This window comes from Meriones unguiculatus, chromosome 12 (assembly GCF_030254825.1).
Source record: "Meriones unguiculatus strain TT.TT164.6M chromosome 12, Bangor_MerUng_6.1, whole genome shotgun sequence".
Taxonomy (NCBI): domain Eukaryota; kingdom Metazoa; phylum Chordata; class Mammalia; order Rodentia; family Muridae; genus Meriones; species Meriones unguiculatus.
In genome coordinates this window covers 56,361,935-56,387,102 of record NC_083360.1, presented here as the reverse complement: position 1 = coordinate 56,387,102, position 25,168 = coordinate 56,361,935, and the positions used below count along the sequence as shown (strand labels likewise).

The window sequence follows — 25,168 nt, the reverse complement described above, 5'->3', positions numbered from 1 at the left end:
AGGTCCATTTGATTCCTGATGCCTATTAGTTTTATTATTTCCCTCCCTCTTTAGTTTCTGTCTCAATTGTCTGTTCATTGGTGAGAGTGAGGTATTGCACACACAAATGTGCAAGCTTTCCAGGTACTCACTTAGCAAATCTTGGTACAGGGGAAGGCAACTGCCCAGAGAGAGAGCCATCCTGGCAAACATTTCCTGAGAATTAGGGAGACATCTTCACTCTGAGCAGCCACATTTGGGGCTGTGAAGGAACCACACACTGTGAGTGGGGAACCACAAGTTTCATCGTTCTTGAACACTATGATTTCTGCACAGCTGTGCTTTGTAACCGGGGCACAGACTTCTGGTTGCACACCCAAGTTCTGCCTCCATGGTCCTCCTCTAGAGAGCTCAGATTTTGGTTTAAGGCAACATCTACATTGGCATGCTCTGTTTTTCCTTCTGACTTCCTTTTCCTTGTGGGGAGTCAGGGAGACCATATAAGAACCTCATTGTTTATTCTATCAGACGATCAGAGTTTTGAAGGTAGTCATTTTCTTTCAAAAACCGTTCAGTTCTCCTGTCGTTTACTCCAGACCCCCTTTTATATGACTCAATGTCTTTTCGTACTGATCCCATGAGAGTCTCCCTTTCCCGTATTGCCATAAAGTTTGCTTTGATTTTATGGAATTCATAAATTCCATAATATTCTATAATATTGCAGAATGGCTCTATGTTGCTGCAACGTGTGCATCAGTGCTGCATTAAGTGAGGGAACCCCTGCACTGCTGGTGTATTCTCCCATTTTATCATTTACCCCTGTAAACCTTGCCAAAAGTTGTTCAATTTCAATTGCCGCTGCCTCAAACATTCTGTCTTGTTTTGATCCATTTAACAGGGCTATTGTCTCAGAACTATACCTATCCCGTCCTCTGTCGCTGTGACTGTAACTCGGACACAGTTTACTGAAGGAAACTAGTTTCAGGTCAAGTTCATTTTCCAGCTGTCGAGCTTGTTTCCTGAGATCTTCCCAGTAATTGCTGGTTCCTGCCGCCATCTTTGTTGCCCAAAGTCAGTCGCCGCGACCCAATAGTGTACTTTTAATATCACCTTGTGTGTCTTTTAGAGTGTGAGGAATAACTCATCCTAGTTAACACGCTGTGTCCTGGTCAATATACAGGAAGAGAAAGTTATGTACTCCTTGATTTCAATATGTGTAATTGGGGCACTTTGTCAGTAGAAAAATATATCTAGAAATGCTTATACAGATACTGGATATTTAGAAGCTAGTAAAACTACTGAAATATATCAACATATAAATATATACCAATAAATAATGAACCTACACAAAGAAGTCATTGTATACAACAATAAGTGTCCATGAACAAGAAAACAATATACAGGAAATAAATATCTAGACTTAGAGCTAAGACTATGCCATGCTGTTATTGAAAATAGATACTGAAAGGTATTCTTGGTTATTTATAGATATCAGTGTGGACTTGCCAATACTAGTAAATATCTTGATAAAATATTGGACTATAAAGAAAAAATGTACATATCATTTAGACACTGATTCCAAAATATGACGGATCATAAAATTGTTGAAATTTTTAAACAAAACTCAGAGAAGGAACATATGCCAAAATACTTACAATATATAAGAAAGGGAATCGATAGCTACATAATCTTACCAAATACTTACCCTCTCTCTCTTTTCCACTCTCATTCTTCTTTCCTTTTGCCATGAATGTGTATGTAGTATTTTTCCTGATAGCCAGTAGTACCTTGTTAAATAAAGTCCCCAAATCTCTGCAAGATCAAAGGAGAACATCCGGGACTTGTGTTCTATAACCTGTCATACAAGGTGCTTATTGATTAGGTTAAGTATGTGACTCCAGTGCACAGATGAGAGGGGGGTTTCTTTCCATTACCAACATTTAGAGAGGGCTGACCTCCAACATTGGCAATGCTTTCTAAATTGCATCAATCACACAATTATCTCCTATAAAATTGCAGATATCTTACTCTTATCAATTCAGTTCTTTATGTGTAAATGACACTTTTTGTTGGTGTAGGTATCCCTTTTTTAAATTTTCACTCACTACTTTAGTGAGTCTTGGAAAACAATTTTATAAGATTGAATACTTAGGAATATGTCAGAAAGAGGTTCACCCTAGTCTTCAGGCAAGTTAGAAAAGCAGTTTACTGAGGTCAAACCTACCAGGTCATATCAGCTCCTAGAATTAGATAGAAGGTCAGAGTTTTTAATTGATACTTAACTAAAATGCCTATAGGATTCTTGGAAGTCGTGATTTTTTTTCCCCTGAATTGATCTCCTTAACTGTTATGTAAAGGAACACCAGTTTCCTAATTCGTCTGAGACACAAATAAGTTTAAACTCACTTAAAACCACGGCTGAATCCTTGCTGTTACTATATAGTTTCTGATATGTTTCTAGGCAACACAGAGACAATTTATTTTTTGTTTGTTTGTTTTTCTTTCTATAAAAACAAAGGAGGTCTCCTAATCCCCAAGTCCATTGCCTTTTTTTCTATTCAAAATGAATGTGTAAAACAATAAAATAATAATACAAAAGAAAAGCATGTTGAACTATTGTTAATATTTTGTTTAGTTTCTGAATGATCTGTGTAAACAGACAGTAAAATAATATGATAGAATAAGGAGAAACTCCCATTGTAGATATAGGCTGTAAAGGACATCAAACACAGGACATATGCATACCAGGCAAGTATTCTATGACTCCATCGACAGTCCTAGAAAAGAATTTAGCAGCTAGGCAAGGCTGCAGTTTAATGAAAATATTCAGTCACCAGCATGCATTCACCTTTCTTCTTTTTATACTGAAATTCATATTTTGTTTTTACTTATATACAAGAAAGCTGTGCATACTAGCTCATTTGGCCTTGTACAATTTATATTCATATGAAAAACCAGAGAAAGAAGCCAGTGAAGAATATTGAGAATGGCCTAGAGTGGTTACATCATTACCATCTCTAAGTTGTTGCAAGTACTTTACATGAGTTTTAAGGCTTATACCTTGTCACACTACAGAGCCAGAATTAATTAAAAGTCCGTTGTATTTGTATGATATGTTCTCTTCATGATTCATTTTTCATTCAGCTTCAGACAAAAGCAGTGTAAGCTTGCCTGAGGGAAGTTCATTTACTTTAGTAGTTATGATTTTTTGACAGCTGGTAATTTGTTTATTTACAGCTTCCTGATTAGGTCTCTAGTGTTGTAGTTACTCACCTAAAATAATAATTTACAGTTAAGTAATTTTCGAATCCCTATTTCACATTCATCAACACTTAACAATTTTTAACTTTTTGTTGTTAAGTCTTGTGACACTTTTTGTCAGGTGGACGAAAGGTGGGGCTGGTACATGCCACATGTCCTGTCCCAAGACATTTTTCACATCTTTGAATTTAGTGATGATCAGTTCTTGAAAAGGGAAGTAGAAAACTGCCTCTCATGGCTACCATATTATCTTCTTTCACCACCTAGTTAAAAGGAATTTTCTTGTTTGCTGTCATAAATGCGTCTTGGATTGAGAGCTCCTTATCGAGGCTCACTTATGGTGTTTACCTCCATCTTTTTTCAGCTCATAGTGAATTTTTAGGGAAAGAACTCTTTCCAGTACGCTAACAAGAAGACATTACATTGATCAAATAGTGCTGCTTATATGAATGCATCAAGGCACTTCAGTAATTATGATGCATTAGGCAACTCAGCTGCCTAAGACAGAGTCTCTATTAAATATATAAAATGTTCAAATGAAGCTGTTGCCAATAAAAGACAAATTTTGTTTGTTTTAATATTGTAATACATATTAACAAATCCTGATGATGACCATTTTCCAAATATAATTATATTGATTTAAATATTTTAATAGGAAATTTGTCATAAAATTTGCTGGATTATTAGATAAGGCACTTGTAAATTTCACATTTGCTGGGCAAACAAATGCATCATTGATTGTGTAATTGACAAACATTTAACAACATTTCATTTAAAGTATATAATATGATTAATGAAAACATTTGCTCTGAAATGAGTATTATCATAATTCTCCAAGCATCTGTCATTCACGTTTATTCTTTTTTTATTCTATAATTTTATCGAGTTTATTAGTTTTAACAGGGATTCTAGTTGCCCTTTTGTTGGTGGTAGAGAAGTTGTTAGGTGGATAAACTTCCTCCTTTCTGTTCTAGATGCCTTATATTTTTTTCTTTTCCTTTATTTGCTCCCCCTAAATTATCCAGCATTCTTCAGTAGACTTGCTGGAAGCATTTTTGTGTACTTGATCTCAGGCGATGATTTCTGAATCATCTTTGGGTTTTGGTGTGAGTTTCTCACACATGACTTTTGTTGAGTTAAGATACATGTATTATATACCAGATTGCAGTTTTTTTTATATTGTTTATGTTTTCAGAGGAGTGTGTTTTAGATTGCTTGCTTAAGCTGTCTTTCCTTGAACTCATGATCCTCCTACTTAACCACCCCAAATGCTACACTAATCCCATTTCTAAATGTTATATAATGTTGTTGAATTTTACAGATAAATTTTTTGGATTTTAAGAAAATTACATTGGTCTTATTCTTCAGTTTGTTCATGTAATATATATCAGTTTTATAAATTTGTGCATTTTGTGTGAATGTTCAATTTAGTGGCCTGTGGAATTAGTTCATTCTGTTATATATTTTTGCATCTCTGTTGATCAGTGTCTGTAGCCTATAATTTTCCTTTATTAGTGTCCTTATTTTGCTTATTTTACTTATTTTGTCACTATGAGCCCTTGTGAAATGAAATTAAAAGTATTTTCTTGTAATTTTTGGAATTGTGTAATAAGAACTTCTGCCAATTCAACTTAAATATTTGAGGAAACCTGGGTATAAAGCCATTTAGTGCTGGATTTTGTTTGTTACTATCTTAACATCCACTGACGATGGCCTGTTTGGATTTAAATTTGGCTATGATATAATTGGCAGACTATATGCTTATAAGATCATTGACCTTGATTACACACTGGTTATCCAAGTTGATCAATTTTATGTAGGTTTTTATAAATGATTTTTTTTTATAAATTACAGTTTATTCAGTTTATATCCCAGCCTGTAGCCCTCATTCCCTTCTAATCCCATCCTTCTCCCTCTCCTCTTTTGATGCCCCTCCCCAAGTCCACTGATAGGGGAAGTCCTCCCCTTTGATCTGACCCTAGCCTATGAGGTTTCATCAGGACTGGCTGCATTGTTTTACTATGTGGCCTGGTAAGGCTGCTCCCACATCAGGGGGAGATGATCAAAGAGCCAGCCACTGAGTTCATGTCAGAGACACTGCCTGTTTCCAGTAATGGTAACCCACTTGGAGACTGAGCTGTCTCCATGAATGGTACTTGGTTGGAGTCTCAGTCTCAGAAAAGAGCCCCAGGACCAGATTTTTTGGTTTTGTTGCTCTCCTTGTGGAGCTTCTGTTTATATAATGTTTTTTTAATGATCCTTTATGACTCTATGGTGTCAGTTGCAGTGTCCTCTTATTCATGTTTGATTTCTTTTATTTCAGCACTCTCTTTCTCTCCCTGTATTATTTTGGACCCTTCCCTCCTTTGATGACTTCAGCTAATATTTGTTCAATATTCATCTTTAAAATAAAATTAAAAAAACCCTAACATTTGTGTTCATTTCTTCCATTGTCTTTTAGTCTGCATTCTTTATTTCTATACTAAATCATTTTCTTCCCTCTGGTGCTACTTTGTCCTTTCCAAGTTCCTTGAGGTCTCACCATTTGGAATTACTTAGGTACAATGATTTCAATCTTATTAGAACTTATTTCCACAAGGTGTCTTCTTAATCATGCTTCTGTGACATCCTAGGCTTCTAGTGTGTTATTTGCACTGGTTTTGTCTTAAGGCACTGACGGGGTTCCTGTGGTCTCCTTCTTTGTGTCACTGCTTGTTTTAGAACATGTTAAGTTTCTCTCCTATTTGTGACTATTCAAATGTTTCAGGTATGAAATTTTGTTTTGTTCCCAGATATATTTGATCCTTGTGGAGCTCCTATCCTTTCCCCATCAGACTAACTCCCCTTCTTTCTTATGATTCCCTGTACTCTGCCAAAGGTTTGGTCATGAGTCTTTGCTTTGAAAACACTGCTAGTTAGAGTCTTTCAGATGCCCTCAGTAGACTCCTGTCATACGTTCAATTGCACATCCCATCTGTCTTTCTAAATGAGGATTGGTCTTTTCTGAGACTGACATTCAACCAAGGACCATGTATGGATATAACCTAGAACCTCCACTCAGATGTAGCCTGTGGTAGCTCAGTAACCAATTGGTTTCCCAAAGTGAGGGGAACAGGGACTATTTCTAACAGGAACTCAATGACTGGTTCTTTGGTCTCCCCACCCCCGAAGGGAGGAGCAGTCCTGTTAGGCCACAGAGAAGGGCTTTGCAGCCAGTCCTGAAGATACCTGATAAAACAGGATCAGATGAATGGGGAGGAGGTCCCCCCTATGAGTGGACTTGGAAAGGGGCACGGTGGAGATGAGGGAGGGAGGGAGGGACTGGGAGGGAATGAGGGATCGGGGCACGGCTGGGATACAGAGTTAATAAAATGTAACTGATAAAATAAATAAATAAATAAAAATAAAAATAAATAAAAAAAAGAAATTTTGTTTTGTTATAGTCAAAAAAAGATTCTGAATATTATCTCAGTTTTTAAAAACTGTTAAAACTTATTTTGTTTCTTAACAGATGGTCTCACTTGGAGGAGGTTTTATATGAATTTAAAAAGTGTCTTTTGTTCTTGTTGCATGGGGTAATCTGTAAGCTCCTTTGGTTTATTTGGTGTGCGGTGTCTTGTAAGTCTTCTGTTTCCTTACTAATTTGCTGTGTATTTGATGGATTCACTTTTGAATCAGTAGTATTCAAAGCCATACTTGTTATATATAACTGTGCATTTTAGTTATATTAATATAAGTTTATGCATTAAGGTGGCCCAATACCTATTACATAGATTTTTATGATTGTTATATTCTTTTGATGAAGGCTAGTTTATATCATGATAGACTTTACTTGAAACCTATCTTGTCCTATAAACCCTCTGCTTTCCTATGGTTAACAGTCTTATGGAATTTCTCTCTCAGTGCCTCTCTTTCAGCCCTTTTGTTCTTCAAGATAAAGAAAGACCAATGTAAGGAACATATTGCTGAATTTTATCTCTCTTTTTTTTTCAGTTCTGAGTTTGCATTTTTGGCTTAATTTTGACTGAATAATTTCATCTGCTTTCATTAAAAGAGTCAACAGGTGAAGACTTATATGGAATATTTTGATCTTTCTGGCTCTGCTATGGTTCCTTTATTATTATTTTTTGTCCATTGGTATACCTCTTTGTTATTTGTTGATCATTATGTATTGCAATCTTTTGCCTATATAGTAATGGGTTTACTAAAAAAGTAACATTAAATATCATATAACAACATACTTCAACCAACTACAAAAATTCAATAATTTTGTCTGTCCAGGAATATGCTATGCTGTGCATGTTACCCTTTATACATTTCAATGTTTAATAAGCATTGAGAAATTATTATAGCTACATTATTTCAATATTCCATCTATAATTTTCATATTAGAATTAAAAATGTTTCCTGCATCATCATTATAGCACTGAAATGTTTGAAACCTTGTTACTATTTACTGTTTTTTCCTCTATTTATGCCTGCTATTCCTCTACTAAAATAGGGACAGGACCTCTTTTTTTTATCTGTTATGGTTTTTAATATTGAACTAGTCAAGATATTGACATTATCTCTACATGAACATTGGCAAGGTTCATAGGCATTCATGTCGGATTTCTATTTCAGATGAATTGTTTTTTTTCTTTTTCCATAATTTTATTTTTCTCATTAGTTACATTTTGTTAATTCTGTATCCCAGTTGTTTCCCTCCCCAATCCCACCCTCCCTCCCTCATCTCCTCCCTGCCACTTTCCAAGTCCACTAATAGGGGAGGACCTCCTCCCCTTTCATATGACTCCCTTTTGTCAGGTATTTTCAAGACTGGCTGCAAAGTCCTCCTCTGTGGCCTAACAGTACTGCTCCTCCCTTGAGAGGTGGGGAGGTCAAAGAGCCAGTCATTAAGTTCCTGTTAGAAATAGTCCTTGTTCCCCTTACTATGGGAAACCAGTTGATTACTGAGCTATCACGGGTCACATCTGAGCAGAGGTTCTAGGTTTTATCCTCTCATGGACTTTGGTTGAGTGTCCATCTCAGAAAAGACCCTGTGCCCAGATACGTTTGGTCCTTGTGGAGCTCCTATCCTTTCCACATCAAAACATTTCTTTCATATGATTCCCTGCACTCTGCCAAAGGTTTGGTTGTGAGTCAGTATCTATTTTGGAGCACTGCTAGGTAGAGTCTTTCAGATGCTTTCTGCGGTAGACTCCTGTCATACGTTCAATGCATATCCCATTTGTCTTTCTAAATGAGGGTAGATCATCATTCCCCGTGTCTGCTTTCTTGATTATCTTCTTTAGGTGTATAGATTTCATTATGTTTATCCTATCTTTTACGTCTATATAAGCGAGTATATTCCATGTTTGTCTTTCTCCTTCTGGGATACTTCACTCAGAATGATCTTTTCTAGATCCCACCGTTTGCCTGCAAATTTCCTGATTTCCTCCTTTTTGATTGCTGAGTAGTATTCCATTGTGTAAAAATACCACAATTTCTGTATCCATTCCTCCGTTGATGGACATCTGGGTTGTTTCCAGGTTCTGGCTATTACAAATAAAGCTGCTACAAACATGGTTGAGCAAATGTCCTTATTGTGTACTTGAGCAAATTTCGGGTATATGCCTAGCAGTGGTATAGCTGGGTCTTGAGGAAGCACTATTCCTAGTTGTCTGAGAAAGCACCAGATTGACTTCCAAAGTGGTTGTACCAGTTTACATTCCCACCAGCAATGGAGGAGGGTTCCCCTTTCTCCACAACCTCTCCAACATGTGTTGTCATTTGTGTTTTTCATCTTGGCCATTCTGATGGGTATAAGGTGAAATCTTAGGGTCGTTTTGATTTGCATTTCCCTAATGGCTAATGAGGTTGAGCATTTCTTTAAGTGTTTCTCTGCCATTCTATATTCCTCTACAGAGAATTCTCTGTTTAGCTCCATTCCCCATTTTTTAAGTGGATTACTTGTTTTGCTGCTTTTCAGCTTCTTTAGTTCTTTATATATACTGGATATTAGCCCTCTGTCAGATAGAGGGTTGGTGAAGATTCTTTCCCAATCTGTAGGCAGTCGTTTTGTTTTGATGATGGTGTCCTTTGCTTTACAGAAGCTTTTCAGTTTCATGAGGTCCCATTTGTTGATTGTTGCTCTTAAAGCCTGTGCTGTTGGAGTTCTGTTCAGGAAGTGTCTCCTGTACCAATGAGTTCTAGGCTGTTCCTTACTTTTTCTTCTAACAGATTTAGTGTATCTGGTTTTATGTTGAGGTCTTTGATCCACTTGGACTTTAATTTTGTGCAGGGTGATAAATGTGGATCTATTTTCATTTTTCTGCATGTAGAAATCCAATTAGACCATCACCATCTGTTGAAGATGCTATCTTTTTTCCAATGAATGGTTTTGGCTGCTTTGTCAAAAATTGAGTATTCATAAGTACGTGGGTTTATTTCTGGGTCTTCAATTCGGTTCCATTGATCCTCCTTTCTGTTTCTATGCCAATACCATGCAGTTTTTATTACTATTACTCTGTAGTACAGCTTGAGATCAGGAATGGAGATACCTCCAGATGATCTGTTGTTGTATAGGGTTGTTTTGGAGATTCTAGGTTTTTTGTTTCTCCATATGAAGCTGAGAATCTTTTTTTTCAAGGTCTGAAAAGAATTGAGTTGGTATTTTGATGGGAATTGCATTGAATCTCTAGATTGCTTTTGGCAGGATGGCCATTTTCACAATGTTAATCCTACCAATCCATGAGCACGGGAGATCTTTCCATCTTCTGAGATCTTCTTCAATTTCTTTCTTCAGAGACTTGAAGTTTTTCTCAAACAGGTCTTTCACTTGCTTGGTTAGTGTCACCCCAAGGTACTTTATGTTATTAGTGGCTATTGTGAAGGGTGTTGTTTCCCTAATTTCTTTCTCGGCCCTTTTGTCTTTGGTATACAAGAGGGCTTCTGATTTTTTTGAGTTGATTTTGTATCCAGCCACTTTGCTGAAGGTGTTTATCAGCTGAAGGAGTTCTCTGGTTGAATTTTTGGAGTCACTCACGTATACTATCATATCATCTGCAAATAGTGACACTTTGACCTCTTCCTTTCCAATTTGTATCCCCTTGATCTCCTTTAGTTGTCTTATTGCTCTGGCTAAGACTTCAAGTACTATGTTGAAGAGAAATGGAAAGAGTGGGCAGCCTTGTCTTGTCCCTGATTTCAGTGGGATTGATTTAAGTTTCTCTCCATTGAGTTTGATGTTGGCGGTAGGCTTGCTGTATATTGCCTTTACTATGATTAAGTATGTGCCTTGTATCCCTGATCTCTCCAATACTTTAAACATGAATGGGTGTTGGACTTTGTTAAATGCTTTTTCAGAGTCCAAGGAGATGATCATGTGGTTTTTCTCCTTCAGTTTGTTTATGTGGTGGATTACATTGATGGATTTCCATATGTTGAACCAGCCTTGCATGCCTGGGATGAAGCCTACTTTGTCATGGTGGATGATATCTTTGATGTGTTCTTGGATTCGGTTTGCAAGTATTTTATTGAGTATTTTTGCATCAATATTCATAAGAGAGATAAGTCTGAAGTTCTCTTTTTTTGTTGGGTCTTTGTGTGGTTTGGTATCAAGGTAACTGTCGCTTCATAGAATGAATTTGGTAATGTTCCTTCTGTTTCTATTTTGTGGAATAGTTTGAGGAGAATTGGTATTAGCACTTCTTTGAAGGTCTGGTAGAATTCTGCGCTGATACCATCTGGCCCAGGGCTTTTTTTGGAGGGGAGGCTGTTAATGACTGCTTCAATTTCCTTGGGGGATATAGGGCTATTCAGTCTTTCTATCTGATCTTGACTTAATGTTGGTAGATGGAATCTATCAAGAAAATTGTCCATTTCGTTTAAATTTTCAAATTTTGTGGCGTATAGGCTTTTGTAGTATGACCTAATGATTGTTTGGATTTTCTTCAGTGTCTGCAGTTATGTCCCCCTTTTCATTTCTGACTTTGCTGATTTGGATAGAGTCTCTCTGCTTTTTAGTTAGCTTGGCTAAGGGTTTGTCTATCTTGTTAATTTTCTCAAAGAACCAGCTTTTTGTTTCATTGATTCTTCGAATAGTTTTATTTGTTTCTAATTGATTGATTTCAGCCCTGAGTTTGATTATTTCCAGCCGTCTGCTCCTCTTGGGTGTATCTGCTTCTTTTTTTTTCTAGGGTTTTCAGTTGGGCCATTAAGTTACTTGTATGTGATGTTATAAATTTCTTCTTGAAGGCACTTAGTGCTATAAATTTTCCTCTGAGCACCGCTTTCAATGTGTCCCATAAATTTGGGTATGTTGTGCCTTCATTTTCATTGAATTCTAAGAAGTCTTTAATTTCTTTCTTTCTTTCTTCCTTAACCCAGCTGTCATTGAGTAACAAGTTGTTCAGTTTCCATGTGCGTGTCGGCTTTTTGTTGTTTCCATTGTTGTTGATGTCCAGCTTTAGTCCATGGTGGTCTGATAGAATACAAGGGATTATCTCAATCTTTTTATATCTGTTGAGGCTTGCTTTGTGACCAACTATATGGTCTATTTTAGAGAAGGTTCCATGAGGGGTGAAAAGAAGGTATACTCTTTTGAGTTTGGGTGGAAAGATCTGTAGACGTCTATTAGGTCCATTTGATTTAGGGACTCTGTAAGTGCTTTTATTTCCCTATTTGGTTTCTGTCTAGTTGATCTGTCCCTTGGTGGAGAATGGGGTGTTGAAGTCACCCACTATTAGGGTATTGCCATCAATGTGTGGTTTAAGCTTTAATAATGTTTCATTTATGAATGTGGGTGCTCTTGTATTTGGGGCATAGGTGTTTAGAATTGTGATGTCTTCTTGGTGAATTTTTCCTTTGATGAAAATGTAGTGCCCCCTATGTCTTTTTTGGTTAGTTTTGGTTGAAAATCTATTTTATTACATATTAGGATAGCCACTCCTGCTTGTTTTTTGGGTCCATTTGCTTGAAAAACTGTTTTCCAGCCTTTTACTCTGAGGTAATGTTTATATTTGTTGCTTAGGTGTGTTTCTTGGATGCAGCAGAATGTTGGTTCCTGTTTCCGCACCCATTCTGTTAGTCTGTGTCTTTTTATTGGAGAGTTGAGTCCATTGATGTTGATACATAATAATGACCATTGAATATTATTTCCTATTATTGTGGAGTTCGCGATGTTACTGTGAATCATTGCTTGTTTGCTTTTGACTTTTGTTGGAAATTATCTTTAACTTATGTTTTCTTGGGGGTATTTGTTTTCATTGGATTGGAATTTTCCTTCTAGTATCTTCTGTAGGGCTGGGTTGCTGTTCAAATATTGCTTAAATTTAGTTTTGACGTGGAATATTTTATTTTCTCCATATATGTTGATTGAAAGCTTTGCTGGGTAAAGTAGTCTAGGTTGGCACCTGTGGTCCCTTAGGGCCAGCATGATCTCTCCCCAGGCTCTTCTGGCTTTCATATTTCTGATGAGAAGTCCGGTGTGATTCTGATAGGTTTGCCTTTATATGTTACTTGGCCTTTTTCCCTTGCCGCTTTTAGTATCTTTTCTTTGTTCTGTAGATTAAGTGTTTTGACTATGATGTGGTGTGAGGAGTTTCTTCTCTGGTCTAGTCTATTTGATGTTCTGTAGGCCTCTTGTATGTTTGTGGACATGTCTTTCTTTAGGTTGGGAAAATTTTCTTCTATGATTTTCTTGAAAATATTTTCTGGACCTTGTAACCTGGACTCCTCTTCTTCTTCAATTCTTATTATTCTTATATTTTGCCTTTTCATGGCATCCTTGATTTCTTGGATGGTTTGTGTTTGGGATTTTTCTGATTTTATTTTTGCTTTGAGAGAAGTATCAATTTCTGTGAGTGTATCTTCAGCACCCGAGATTCTCTCTTCCATCTCTTGAATTCTATTAGTGATGCTTACCTTTGAGATTCCTTCTCTTCTCCTTTCTGATCTTAGTCTGTCAGTTCACATCAAAAGTGGCTGCATTGTCCTCTACTATGGCCTGGTAAGGCTGCTCCCCCCCAGGGGGAGGTGATCAAAAGCAGGACAATCAGATTATGTCAGAGGCAGTCCCTGTTCACATTACTATGCAACCTAATTGGACTCTGAACTACCCTGGGCTACATCTGTGCAGGGGTTCTGGGGTATCTCCATGAATAGTCCTTGGTTGGAGTATGAGTCTCTGGGAAGTTCCCTGTGTTCAAATTTTCTTGTTCTGTTGCTCTCCTTGTGGAGACCCTGTCCTCTCCAGCTCTTACTATTTCCCAGTTCTTACCTAAAATTCCGTTCACCTGCCCAACAGTTGCCCATCAGGCTCAGCATCTGCTTTGATAGTCTGAAGGGCAGAGGCTTTCAGAGGCCCTCTGTGGTAGGTTCCTAGGTTGTTTCCTGTTTTCTTCTTCTTCTGATGTCCGTCCTCTTTCCCTTTCCGGATGGGGATTGGACATTTTAGTTAGGGTCCTCTCTCTTGCTTAGTTTCTTTAGATGCACAGGTTTTAGTGGGTTTGTCCTATGTTGTATGTCTATATGAGTGAGTATATACCATGTGTGTCTTTTTGCTTCTGGGACAACTCACTCAGGATGATCCTTTCCAGATCCCACCATTTACCTGCAAATTTCATGATTTCCTTATTTTTCATTGCTGAGTAATATTCCATTGTGTAGATGTACCACAATTTCTGCATCCATTCTTCAGTTGAGGGGCATCTGGGTTGTTTCCAGCTTCTGGCTATTACAAATAAAGCTGCTACAAACATGGTTGAGCAAATGTCTTTTTTGTGTACTTGAGCCTCTTTTGGATATATGCCCAGTAGTGGTATGGCTGGATCTTGAGGAAGCACTATTCCTAGTTGTCTGAGAAAGCGCCAGAGTGATTTCCAGAGTGGTTGTACAAGTTTACATTCCCACCAGCAGTGGAGAAGGGTTCCCCTTTCTCCACAACCTCTCCAGCATGTGTTGTCACTTGAGTTTTTGATCTTGGCCATTCTCATGGGTGTAAGGTGAAATCTCAGGGTTGTTTTGATTTGCATTTCCCTAATGGTTAGTGAGGTTGAGCATTTATTTAAGTGCTTCTCTGCCATTCGTTATTCCTCTACAGAGAATTCTCTGTTTATCTCTGTTCCCCATTTTTTAAGTGGATTACTTGGTTTGCTGCTTTTCAGCTTCTTTAGTTCTTTATATATACTGGATATGAGTCCTCTGTCAGATAAAGGGTTGGTGAAGATTCTTTCCCAATCTGTAGGTGGTCGCTTTGTTTTGATGACGGTGTCCTTTGCTTTACAGAAGCTTTTCAGTTTCATGAGGTCCCATTTATTGACTGTTGCTCTTACAGCCTGTGCTGTTGGTGTTCTGTTCAGGAAGTTTTCCCCTGTACCAATGAGTTCTAGGGTATTTCCCACTTTTTTTTCAAGCCGATTTAATGTGTCTGGTTTTATGTTGAGGTCTTTGATCCACTTGGACTTCACTTTTGTCCCAGGGTTTTCTCAGTTTGTGTTTTCTTTATTGATTCTAATTCTGTTTTCATGTCTTGCAACATTTCCTTCATCTGTTTGAGTGTGGATTCCTGTGTCTCCAAGGTGGACTCTATTTTTTTGTTTGTTTCCTCTCTTAGTGCCTCTGCTTCTGCCTCCAATTGTTTGGCTATATTTGCATGTGTTTCTTTAAGAGCTTCTTAGTTCACCTCGTTTGTCTTTGTTTCTATTTGGGAGGCCAAATCGTTAAGGGATTTGTTTTGTATCCTCTTTAACTGTTTGAATCGCTATGACTATTTCTCTGAGCGATTTAAAGGTTTGAGATGCTTTACATCTGTTTTTTCCATAAGTTCCCAACTTTGTCTCTTGCTACCATTCAAAATTCTGCAGCTTTAATTAGCTTTCTGGAAGTTACATCTGACATGCTCAGGATTTTTCTTAGGTAACTACCACTATTACTATTTGCAAGGATACTCTTTGTTGAGAAATTACTCAATGTCTCTCGACCACCTCTAGATGCTCTTGCAGTATCAGCCACTTGCTGAGGACCTTTTTGACTGACTCTAAATATTTCAGCCTCCTTCTGTCCAGACAAGTTCCCATTCCCGTCCTCAAATTCGTTCCTCAGTTATGTCTACTAGTCTTGGGTTTGTGACCTGTCCACATTCTCCCAGTGCGAGAGGGAATGCATAGTAAGGGCTGAGGGTTTTACCCTTATTGATTATGCAGTCTTGCTTCTCCTGTTGTTTTTTTGCTTGTAAATTTAACTATAAACACCACACTCTTTTCAATCAAAATGCCATCTCTCTCTTTGCTTATCGGTATTTATTAGGATATTTTTCTGTTACCTATGTTAACTGAACTCTGTTGCCATCTCTTAACTTCCTCTAAACTGGCTTCTGTTAACAATTCTTTACTTGCAGAGTGTCAGCACTCCCAGTGTTCCATATTCATGTCATGTCTCAGTCCTTATTTTCCAGTTAAAAAGAATTTTCTGCTTGCATGAAATCCAATTTTATGATTTTTAAATTTCTGTATGTCCTTTAACCACTTTAAAAATCATTAAATGGTAGAAAATTTTAATAATGGGACCAATCCAGATAATGCAGTATCTCTCTGGAGACAGCTTTAATATTAGTGAATATACAGTATAAGACCCCATATCATTAGCTACTGTAAAATTTGTTATTCTTCTCTGCCCATTGTCTTTTACACAGGTGTTCTTACCTGGGTTCAGAGTTATTTGCATACCTCTTATGTTTTGCTAGTATCATATTTTATACTTCTCTAAAAGCTTCAAACTTTTGTAAGAATAGGACATTATTCAAAGGCTAACAGCAAGGTGTCTTAGTTCATCTCAGTTGTGTGTACTCAGCTTTAAAAAGATGGCCATAGTTTACATATAACTGGTCCTTAAGTATACATTTCTTGAATGATAAATACACTGACATACAGAGCTAAGCAGCTAACCCCTTAGCAAAGGAGACAGCTGAAAAATGCAGATAGAGGTGCTCATCCTTCTCTATAATGTTAGTTACCTTATGGGTCTACTCAGGAGGCAGTGTTTTCCAGCTATGGCAACTTTTAAATGGCTGTTATAATGTCACATTCTCATTGTGTCTAATCTTTTTTCTCTTCCCATGAGCAAGTGGCAAGATTCATTTGAACAGTTTTCTTAATTATGTTTTACTCCTCACAAACCGTTGTGAAATCACTTAACCCTTCAACTACTCTTTAATCTTTATTACCTCTAAGGCTTGGAATTGTAGCATATGGAATAAGTATGAGCAGTTCTGAGCATTAAAAATAGAAAATCTAATCAACAGAAGCTTAAACAAGCTTAGATTTATTTTCATATAGGAATATGAGGCTTTAGAATTGCCATTGTTGATTTAGTAAGGAGAAAAATCATGGCAGAGTGACTTTGTCACCTCACACTACCTTTTTTTGACAACTACACTCAATCTTTCTTGCAACTTTTTCATTTTGTTTGAATAATGGGGGTTAAACCCCTGCCTACAGTTCCTGGGAGAAGATATTTGCTAGTCCTTATATATACTTTAGAGGTGTTGTCTTAATACTGGCAGGACCTGGAATAAGTCAGGTATATAGGAAAAGTCAATGTGAACAGATAATGTTTGTTCCACACCTTACAGATGTCAGCCGATTTCACAGAATCTTTGGTCATTCCTGGCAATCTTCCCCCTCTGTACCCCATCATTTTTGTGTCTCCTTTTAGACTCTCCTCTCCTGACATGTTTATACAATTATTGGTACATTTTGGTGTTTTTGAGAGCTGAGGAGCAGCTTCTTTAAGAGTTGCTTCTGTATTGACTTGATTATGATTTTTTGGGTGACTATATTAATTCTATTCCATTCAACTTCTTTTTATTTTATGTTTTTTTCTTACTCTGGGTCTTTTATCGTCCTTCATGTTTCCTTCACAGTAATGTGTTGACGCTGGTGTCCTATGCTGTTTTCATTCAACAAAAGAAAACCCTTGAGTTCAAGCATAGCATTAATGTTCATGAGAAGGAAACTGATAAACATGTACTTACAGGTCATTCTTCCTCTGTGTATGGAGTAATTGGGTACAATTGTAACTAGATTGCTTTTTAAACTGAAAAGTTACATCTTGTTTCACTGAAGAATGGTTTTTCTAGCACAAATAATGAACACATGGCAGTATATTTTTAGAGATTTCAACATGTATAAACCCTGACTCAGAATAGATGAAAAAGTGTTTTAAAATATGTAAATTTACTTTTATATCTTATAAAAATAATCTGAAATGCTCCTTCAGATGACAAATATTACACAGGACCTGATTTTCATTTGAATGTGAAAGTACAGCACTTAAGGGAAGTCACGGCCTCTAATTCTCTGCTAGCACACCAGAGGATTGGTATCCAGTCTCTCTTCAGCCAGAATAGCCACTATTAACAAGTTTATTTTTTTCCATGTTGTTATACATATGGCAGTGAGACCAAAGAACACTCTGGGTTCTTCCATTTCTAACAAAAATTGGACTGAATATTTTTATTAAAAATAGTTTTTCATACAATATATTCTCATGATGCTTTCTACTTCCCGAGTTCCTCCCAGACCCTGCCTACCATTCAAACCGTTTGATGTTTAGAAAGACAACATAAAACAAAACAACACAAACAGAAAAGAAGGAAAATAAACCAAGAAAAAGCTGGAGGAAAACACACAAAAACACAAAAATCAAAAAATGTAATTATAAGTAAAGGACAGTAAGACAAAAGTTACACAAAGAAATATAAAACAAAACAGACACAATGTTTTCTTTTTAAAAATATTTTTTTACCCTCTGACAATTTCATATAAATTATACAAATATCTACCCTCGATTCTACCCTCCACCTTATACATATTCTTTATATTAAAATATTTATAATTCCTGATACCATACTATTGTTTTTTTCTACAATCTTTTTGTGTCTGTCATATTTTCTGTGTTACGATGTGTACATGAAAAGCATTTAAATGAGAACAGTTTTATTTTGGGTAGCTTTCTATAGAATGTTTGCTTATCAGGTACAGAGCTCTTAGTTCTTTATCTAACACAGTATAAACCAAATATAGAGGCACAGGCCTGTTATTCAAGCTCTCAGGTGGTAGATCCTGAAGAATCAGATGTCTGAGGTCATATGGCTCCTTATTGAACTCACAGCCAGCTAGAGATACAAGAAGCACTGTGTCAAAACTTTCATTTATTGATATTTATAGAAAAAGGCTTTATAGGATGATATAATATAGTCCCTGTTGTATCCTTTTAAAAGGAACATGTAGACAAACTCTCTTAAGGAAAGAAAAGGCACTCCAGAAAAATGAGAGTGGGCTAGAGAGCAATGAGAGGTGTGAGGCTCAAATGTTTTTTACTTTAGGTGATTACATAGCATCTAACACATAAGACCTTTGGAAAGCCTGGGGCTTTTTCCTTGCAGACTTTATTCTGTTATGGATAGCTCTACTGGGAGAAGTTTTCAGTCTTCAGGAACCAATTAACCTCCTTCATATGTTAATCTCCATGTCTTTTTCTCAGGTTATAGTCTTCTTCAATAAAGTATGCACTAGGAGAACACTGGACTAAGAGCACAATATTACAGGAATACTGTAGTACTGAGGCTGATTAATTCAACATTGAAGACATTTAGACATTTATTCCTATACTGTCACAAAGTACAGAATTAAAATATTTCAAAGTACCAGGACACTTATTTTTTCCTCACTAAACTTCGAACATTTTAATTATCTTTATGTTGAAAATTTTAAATATTACATGTTATAATATGACACTTGTGTAAAATACAGTGTTAAATAAACACAAAGTACAACTCTTACATAATTAAAGAATAATTTATCACTTTGTATTTAGCGCAACAAAAAATTCTTGATAATTATTATCAGTATTTTTCTTCAATATGGTTAATATTTGAAATGTTTCATAAAAGATTGTCAAAATTAGGGGAAAGATCAAAATTCTGTTTTGAATTGACATATTATAATAACACAAGACAAAATTTAAAAATATACCCTATTTATCCTTCCCAATTGAATACAAAAGAAATGACAAAGGAAAAACTTCTATAAATTAAAATTGTTGTGTTTCTGAGGAAAAATTACTCATGACTTGAGCCTTCAAAACCAGACAAGGTCCGGAGAATTACTTTATTCAATGAAGGCAGTAATTCTAAAGAGAGATAATGTAGAAACAACAGTTGAACTTGTCAGTTATCTTCCTTGTAAAAAGTAAAGCAGGAAGGACTTTAACAACATCAGTTACAATTGGCCTGTTAAAACCCCCCACTCCTTTCTTATTGGTGTTAACAATAAAATATAATTTCAGCTCTATACAAAGGAACACAGGAAGAGAGCAAAACTAGCTCTGCAAGGCAATTCTTTTTGGAAAAGGTGTTCCTTAGAACCAAAACTGCGCTAGCAAGCATGGAAGGGCTGTAGTTTAATCTTTTATTGCTGATATAGGTGATGACTTTTTCTCATTCCATTTTTGGGAGTTCTACTGCACTACTGAAATTGGAATTGGCACAAACAGAAAGAGGAAAGTTCAGGAAACATAAGCCCTTGCTGCCTTTGTTTGATCTTTGATAAGAAGTCTCCCCTTTTAAAAAAGAAAACCAACCAACCAACAAACAAACTTAGGCAGCATATGTTAACCATTTGACATCTCTAGGTAAGGTAAATTAGTGATGGATTAAGCATGGTTTAAAGTGAGCGTTCCTAAGAGTGGCACCTTGATAGAACAACTTACTTGGTTGAATACAATGTGACATTTAAACTTTGGGTAGAAATTCTGTTTTCTTGGTTTCTATTATCAGGTCTTTGCTGATATTTTATTATTCTTCCCTCTAACCCTAGAGGGAAGTCAACCCTAGAACTGTTTAGAACAGATGAGAATTCACCAAACTCTTATGGCATACATGGTCTTTGGCAAGGATGAGATTGACAAGAGACCCAAGGGTGTTTTGTTGTTGTTGTTGTTGTTGTTTTAATTACAAAAAAAAAAAAAATACTTACTTAGAGCCTTTATACCTTAGACTATTTTTCCAGGATTGATGACACATGTTGTATCTTCAGCAATAGAGACTTAATATCTGGTTATGGAGAGAAACCAATAGCCTGTGATATTTGGGGGTGATGGTCCGTAGGACCCATTCCGGACACATGAGATTTTACTTAGTGGTATAAGATGACCAATCAGGACATTGCACAGTGACACAATTTAAATTCTTTTCATAGATATGTACATTATATATATATGTATATATATATATATATATATATATGGTTTCCATGTGAATTTTCAAAAGACCTTTAGTGTTAAACATTATTATAAAGAACTTAGAAAAATTCATATATATATGTGTGTATGTGTAATATATGTGCACATATGTATAATAAGCTACGTTCCCATAGAGGAAGAATATATAGTTTTTCAGTTTTGTTTTTTTCTAAGACTGTGTGTCACTTAATAATATACAATCTAAATTTAACAGTTTTCCTGCAAATTTTATAATTTCATTTTTCTTTGGAGTGGAATAGACCCAAACAACTTAGCATGTGATAGATAATGAGTATTTGTTACATGCATACAAAGAATAATACACATGTTCCTTATCTACAAGAAAAATAATTAATAGAAAATAAATCTATCTATAATATCTCTTATGCATTTAAAAGAAATGTCTAGGTGTCTCTAGGGAATGTGGTCCATTGAACTCCTGAGTATAGCTATTATTATTACTATTATTATTATTATTTTATGGGGTAATGGTGGTTGGAGTTGTTTATCTGATTATTATTTTATCTTCCTGGGTGTTGAGAACCATGCTTGTGGTAAAATATAACCACTGTTTCCCCTAGATGCCTTCCTCTTTCTTTTCTTTTCATATATATATATTTATTTATTATACTTATATTATATTTATTATTATATTATTATTTATTCTTATATATTATATATTTATATATTATTATTTATTATAATACTTATTTATTATAATGTATTCACTTTATATCCCTGATGCAGCCCCCTCCCTTCTTTCCTCCCAGTCCCACCCACTGCTAGCGCCAGTCAGCAGAGTCGAATGGTTCTTGAGTAGGGAGTGAGGATTAATATTATTTAAATAAACACATAGCACACAGGAAACTTTTTTAAAGGTCCAGACTGGACAGCCACAGCAAAAGGCAGGCTGCTGCAGCAAAGTGCAAGCAGCAAGTCTCAAGTCTCTGCCTCCTCCTCTGCCTCCAGCCCTCTGTTTTCTAGCATTTAGATTTCCCACATTATACTTGCTTTTTGTGAAATCTTAGGTCTGGTTCATGCTCCATGTTCTCCAAGCTCTCTCCTCCAGCTCTGTTCTCCCCTGTGCTCCTCCCACCCTTTCCTGTTCTCTGGCTCCTCCCAATGTACTACATTGTATCTAGTTGCTTTATTTGTGTCCTATTTACAAAAGAGTTGAGACAGGATGCTTGGAGCATCATCTTTAGCCTTCTTCTGCAGTAATTGTCAGCCTGTCTTTTTATTGTAGAGTTTCTAAACCAGAGTAGAAACATCTCAGAACAATGGTTTGAATTCCAGGAGGAGCCTGAGGAAGAGGTGTGATCCTCACAAGCTATCCTACCTGCTGTCACAAACAAAAGGAGATGGACTTGCAAATTCTACCCTGCCTTTAAAGTAGGTCTGGTAAAAGCAGTCTCTCCCACTGAGATTTAAATATCAAAGCAGCTGCCAGAATCCCCGCTCCTGACAACCCACCCTTCCTCTTCTCTGCCTATGGGTTTTCCCTAGTCCTCTGATAGGGAAAGACCTCTTCCCCTTCCATGTGACCCTACCTTGTCAGATCTCATCAGGACTTGCTGCATTATCTTCCTCTGTGGCCTGGTAAGGCTGCCCCCTTGAGGGGGAAGTGATGAAAGAGCCTGCCACTGAGTTCATGTCAGAGACAACCCCTTTACCCCTTACTAGGAAGCCCATTTGGAAACTGAGCAGCCAATGGTATTTCATTGAACAAGGGATTTACATCCTCTCCATGCATGGTTCTTGGTTGGAACATCGGGCTCTACAGGCCACCATGGGCCCAGGTATTTTGGCTCTGTTCTTCTCTTAATGGAGTTTTTGTCTCCTCCATGTCTTTCTATCTTCCCCATCTTCTATAAGGATTCCTGCACTCAACCCAAAGTTTATCTTTGAGTCTTATTATCTCCTTGGATACCTTGTCGGTTAGAGTCTTTCAGTAGTCCTCTGTGGAAGGCTCCTGTCCTTTTCCTTGTCTTAACCTACTTCTGATATCTATCCAGTTTGTCCTTCTGAATCAGGATTAAGCATCTTCTTTGTGGTCCTCCTTGTTATTTAGCTTCTTTAGGAGTATAGATTTTTATTGTATAATATATGGCTAATATCCACTTTTAAGTGTGTATTTATCATTTGTGTCTTTCTGCTTCTGGTTACCTCACTCAGGATATTTTCTAGTTCTATCCATTTGCCTGCAAATTTCATGATTTCTTTGTTTTTAATTGCTGTGTAGTATTCCATTGTGTAAATGTACCACATTTTCTGTATCCATTCCACTCTTGAGGGACATCTGAGTTGTTTCCAGATTCTGGATGTTAAAAATAAAGCTGCTATGAACATAGTTGAACAAATGTCTTTATTGAATGGTATGTCAATTTGGGGTATATGCCTAGGAGTGGTATAGCTGGATCTTGAGGAAGCACTATTCCCAATTTTCTGAGAAAGTGCCAGATTGATTTCAAAATTGGTTGTACAAGGTTACATTCCCACCATCAATGGAAGAGGGTTCTCCTTTCTCCACAACCTTTCCAGCATGGATCATCCATTGAGTTTTTGATCTTAGCCATTCTGATAGGTGTCAGGTGAAATATCAGGGTCATTTTGATTTGCATTTCCTGATTGACTAAGGCTGTTGAGCATTTCTTTAAGTTTTTCTCTGTCATTTGATATTCCTCTGTTGAGAATTCTCTGTTTAGCTCTGTACGGTATTTTTTAAATTTCATTACTCAGTTTGTCATTGTTTAACTTCTTCAGTTCTTTATATATCCTGGATATTAGCCCTCTGTCAGATGTAGGGTTGGTGAAGATCCTTTCCCAGTCAGTAAGCTGTCGTTTTGTTCTGACAACAGTGTCCTTTGCTTTACAGAAGCTTTTCAGTTTCATGAGGTTACACTTATTGATTGTTGATCTTAGAGCCTGTGTTGTTGGTGTTCTGTTCAGGAAATTGTCTCCTGTGCCAGTGAGTTCCAGGCTCTTCCCCACTTTTTCTTCTAACTGATTTAGGGTGTCTGGTTTTATTTTGAGGTCTTTGATCCACTTGGACTTTAGTTTTTGGTAGGGTGATAAATACGGTTCTATTTGCATTTTTCTATATATAAGCATCCAGTTAGGGGGGAGGAGGGGCAAGATGGCGGCGCCAGGAGGACTCTCATTCTGAGCAGCAGCAGGATCAGCACAGTGACCAGCAATCAGAACTCTCGGCCATAAAACACAGTCATTGTGTTTCCCAGGTAAGAGGATACCCCACGGTGGGGGATTCAATCAGCTTTTAACTCACCTGGCTAAATCGCGGAAGAGATCCCGGTTCTGCCAGACGCTTGGCTGCTGGCCCCCAGCCCCAGCCCCAGCCCAGAGCCACAAGCCAGTGTCTCTGGTCATGGTCCCAGACTGAACCGTGTGCACCACACTATCAGAGACTGGAATTTTCAGTCGAGAGATAACCCCAGGGTACAGGAAACGATTGGGACCAGCCTTAGGTCACCCAGACATCCCCTGGAAAAGACTCGGGGTCCACGGGCACCCCAGGAACCAGCCCGGAGCCAGAGCCGGGGACCCAGGTTCCGGCACTGAGCCCTGCCTGCCTGCGCGCCTGACTCGCCACCTGAGATAAAACTGTGGGCACCAGGGCACCAGCGAATGAGTTTCATTGTCCGGTGCAAACACACAGTGAGGGAAACGGCTGGTCTGATCTCAGAGCACTCAGCTGACACCCCCAACCTGAAAAGGTCCCCGGAAAATTACCCAGCTTAGGGAGGCACCCAGGTTCTCAAAGGCTGCAAAGGCAGACACAGGCAGTTTCTGCGCACCAGACAGCTGGCAGAGACTGAGCCGCCATCACACAGCTGTGCTCCAGGCACAGGCAGTTTCTGCGGCCAGCCAGCTGGCAGACACTGAGCAGTGTGCACCAGGGAAAAAAAAGACACTGGGAGTCAATGTCTCCAGAGAATCCACAGGGAAGGAAGGAAACTGTACTGACCTAAATCACCCAATCCTTCCCTAGAAAAAGTCTAGCAGACTAGTGGGGCCGAGGGGCCAGCACTCAGCTGTGCTCCAGACACAGGCACAAACAGTTGATGCGCGCCTGATGTCCAACTGGGTCACAGCAGCTGATCATTAAATTTACAACAAGAAAGCCAAAAATAGGGCAGCTGCCCTCAGGACTTCCCTGGGTGAGAGGAGAACCCTCTCAACAAACAAAGACCACAGTTACCACTCAGGTCTATATCCCTGAGGTGAGCAACTCCTGAAAAAACACCAGCCATCCAGGGACTATACCCAAAAAGCTGAGAAGACATCCTTCAGGAAAAACCAGCTTTCTGCAAAGGGGATTCTCTCCACCACAGGATCCCCAGGAACCACCAGAAAATAACCCCAAACACCAAAGATAGCACAATGGGTAGAGGCCAGCATAAAAGCTCAAGCAACAAAAGACAGAGCAATATGGCATCTCCAGAACCCAGTTACCCAGGGGCAAGTAGCCCTGGACACCCCAGTATACCTGAAATCCAAGAAGATGACCTAACAAGTATGCTCATGAAGATGATAACAGAGGAAACAAATAAGATTCGTAAAGACATAGAGGAAGATAAACTCAAACAGAATATTGCCATCCGTAAAGAAATAGAGGAAGCTGCAG

At 37.7% G+C, this 25,168-nt stretch overlaps 1 protein-coding gene and 1 pseudogene across 35 annotated transcripts in view; one reads left to right on the top strand and one right to left on the bottom strand.

Moving 5' to 3' along the window:
- The window catches only part of Ptprd (protein tyrosine phosphatase receptor type D), a 2,581,289-nt gene that overhangs the window by 851,384 nt on the left and 1,704,737 nt on the right, over positions 1 to 25,168 (top strand). The gene's annotated exons all lie outside the window — the stretch shown is intronic.
- LOC110566806 (Golgi SNAP receptor complex member 1-like) lies at positions 415 to 1,036 on the bottom strand (annotated as a pseudogene).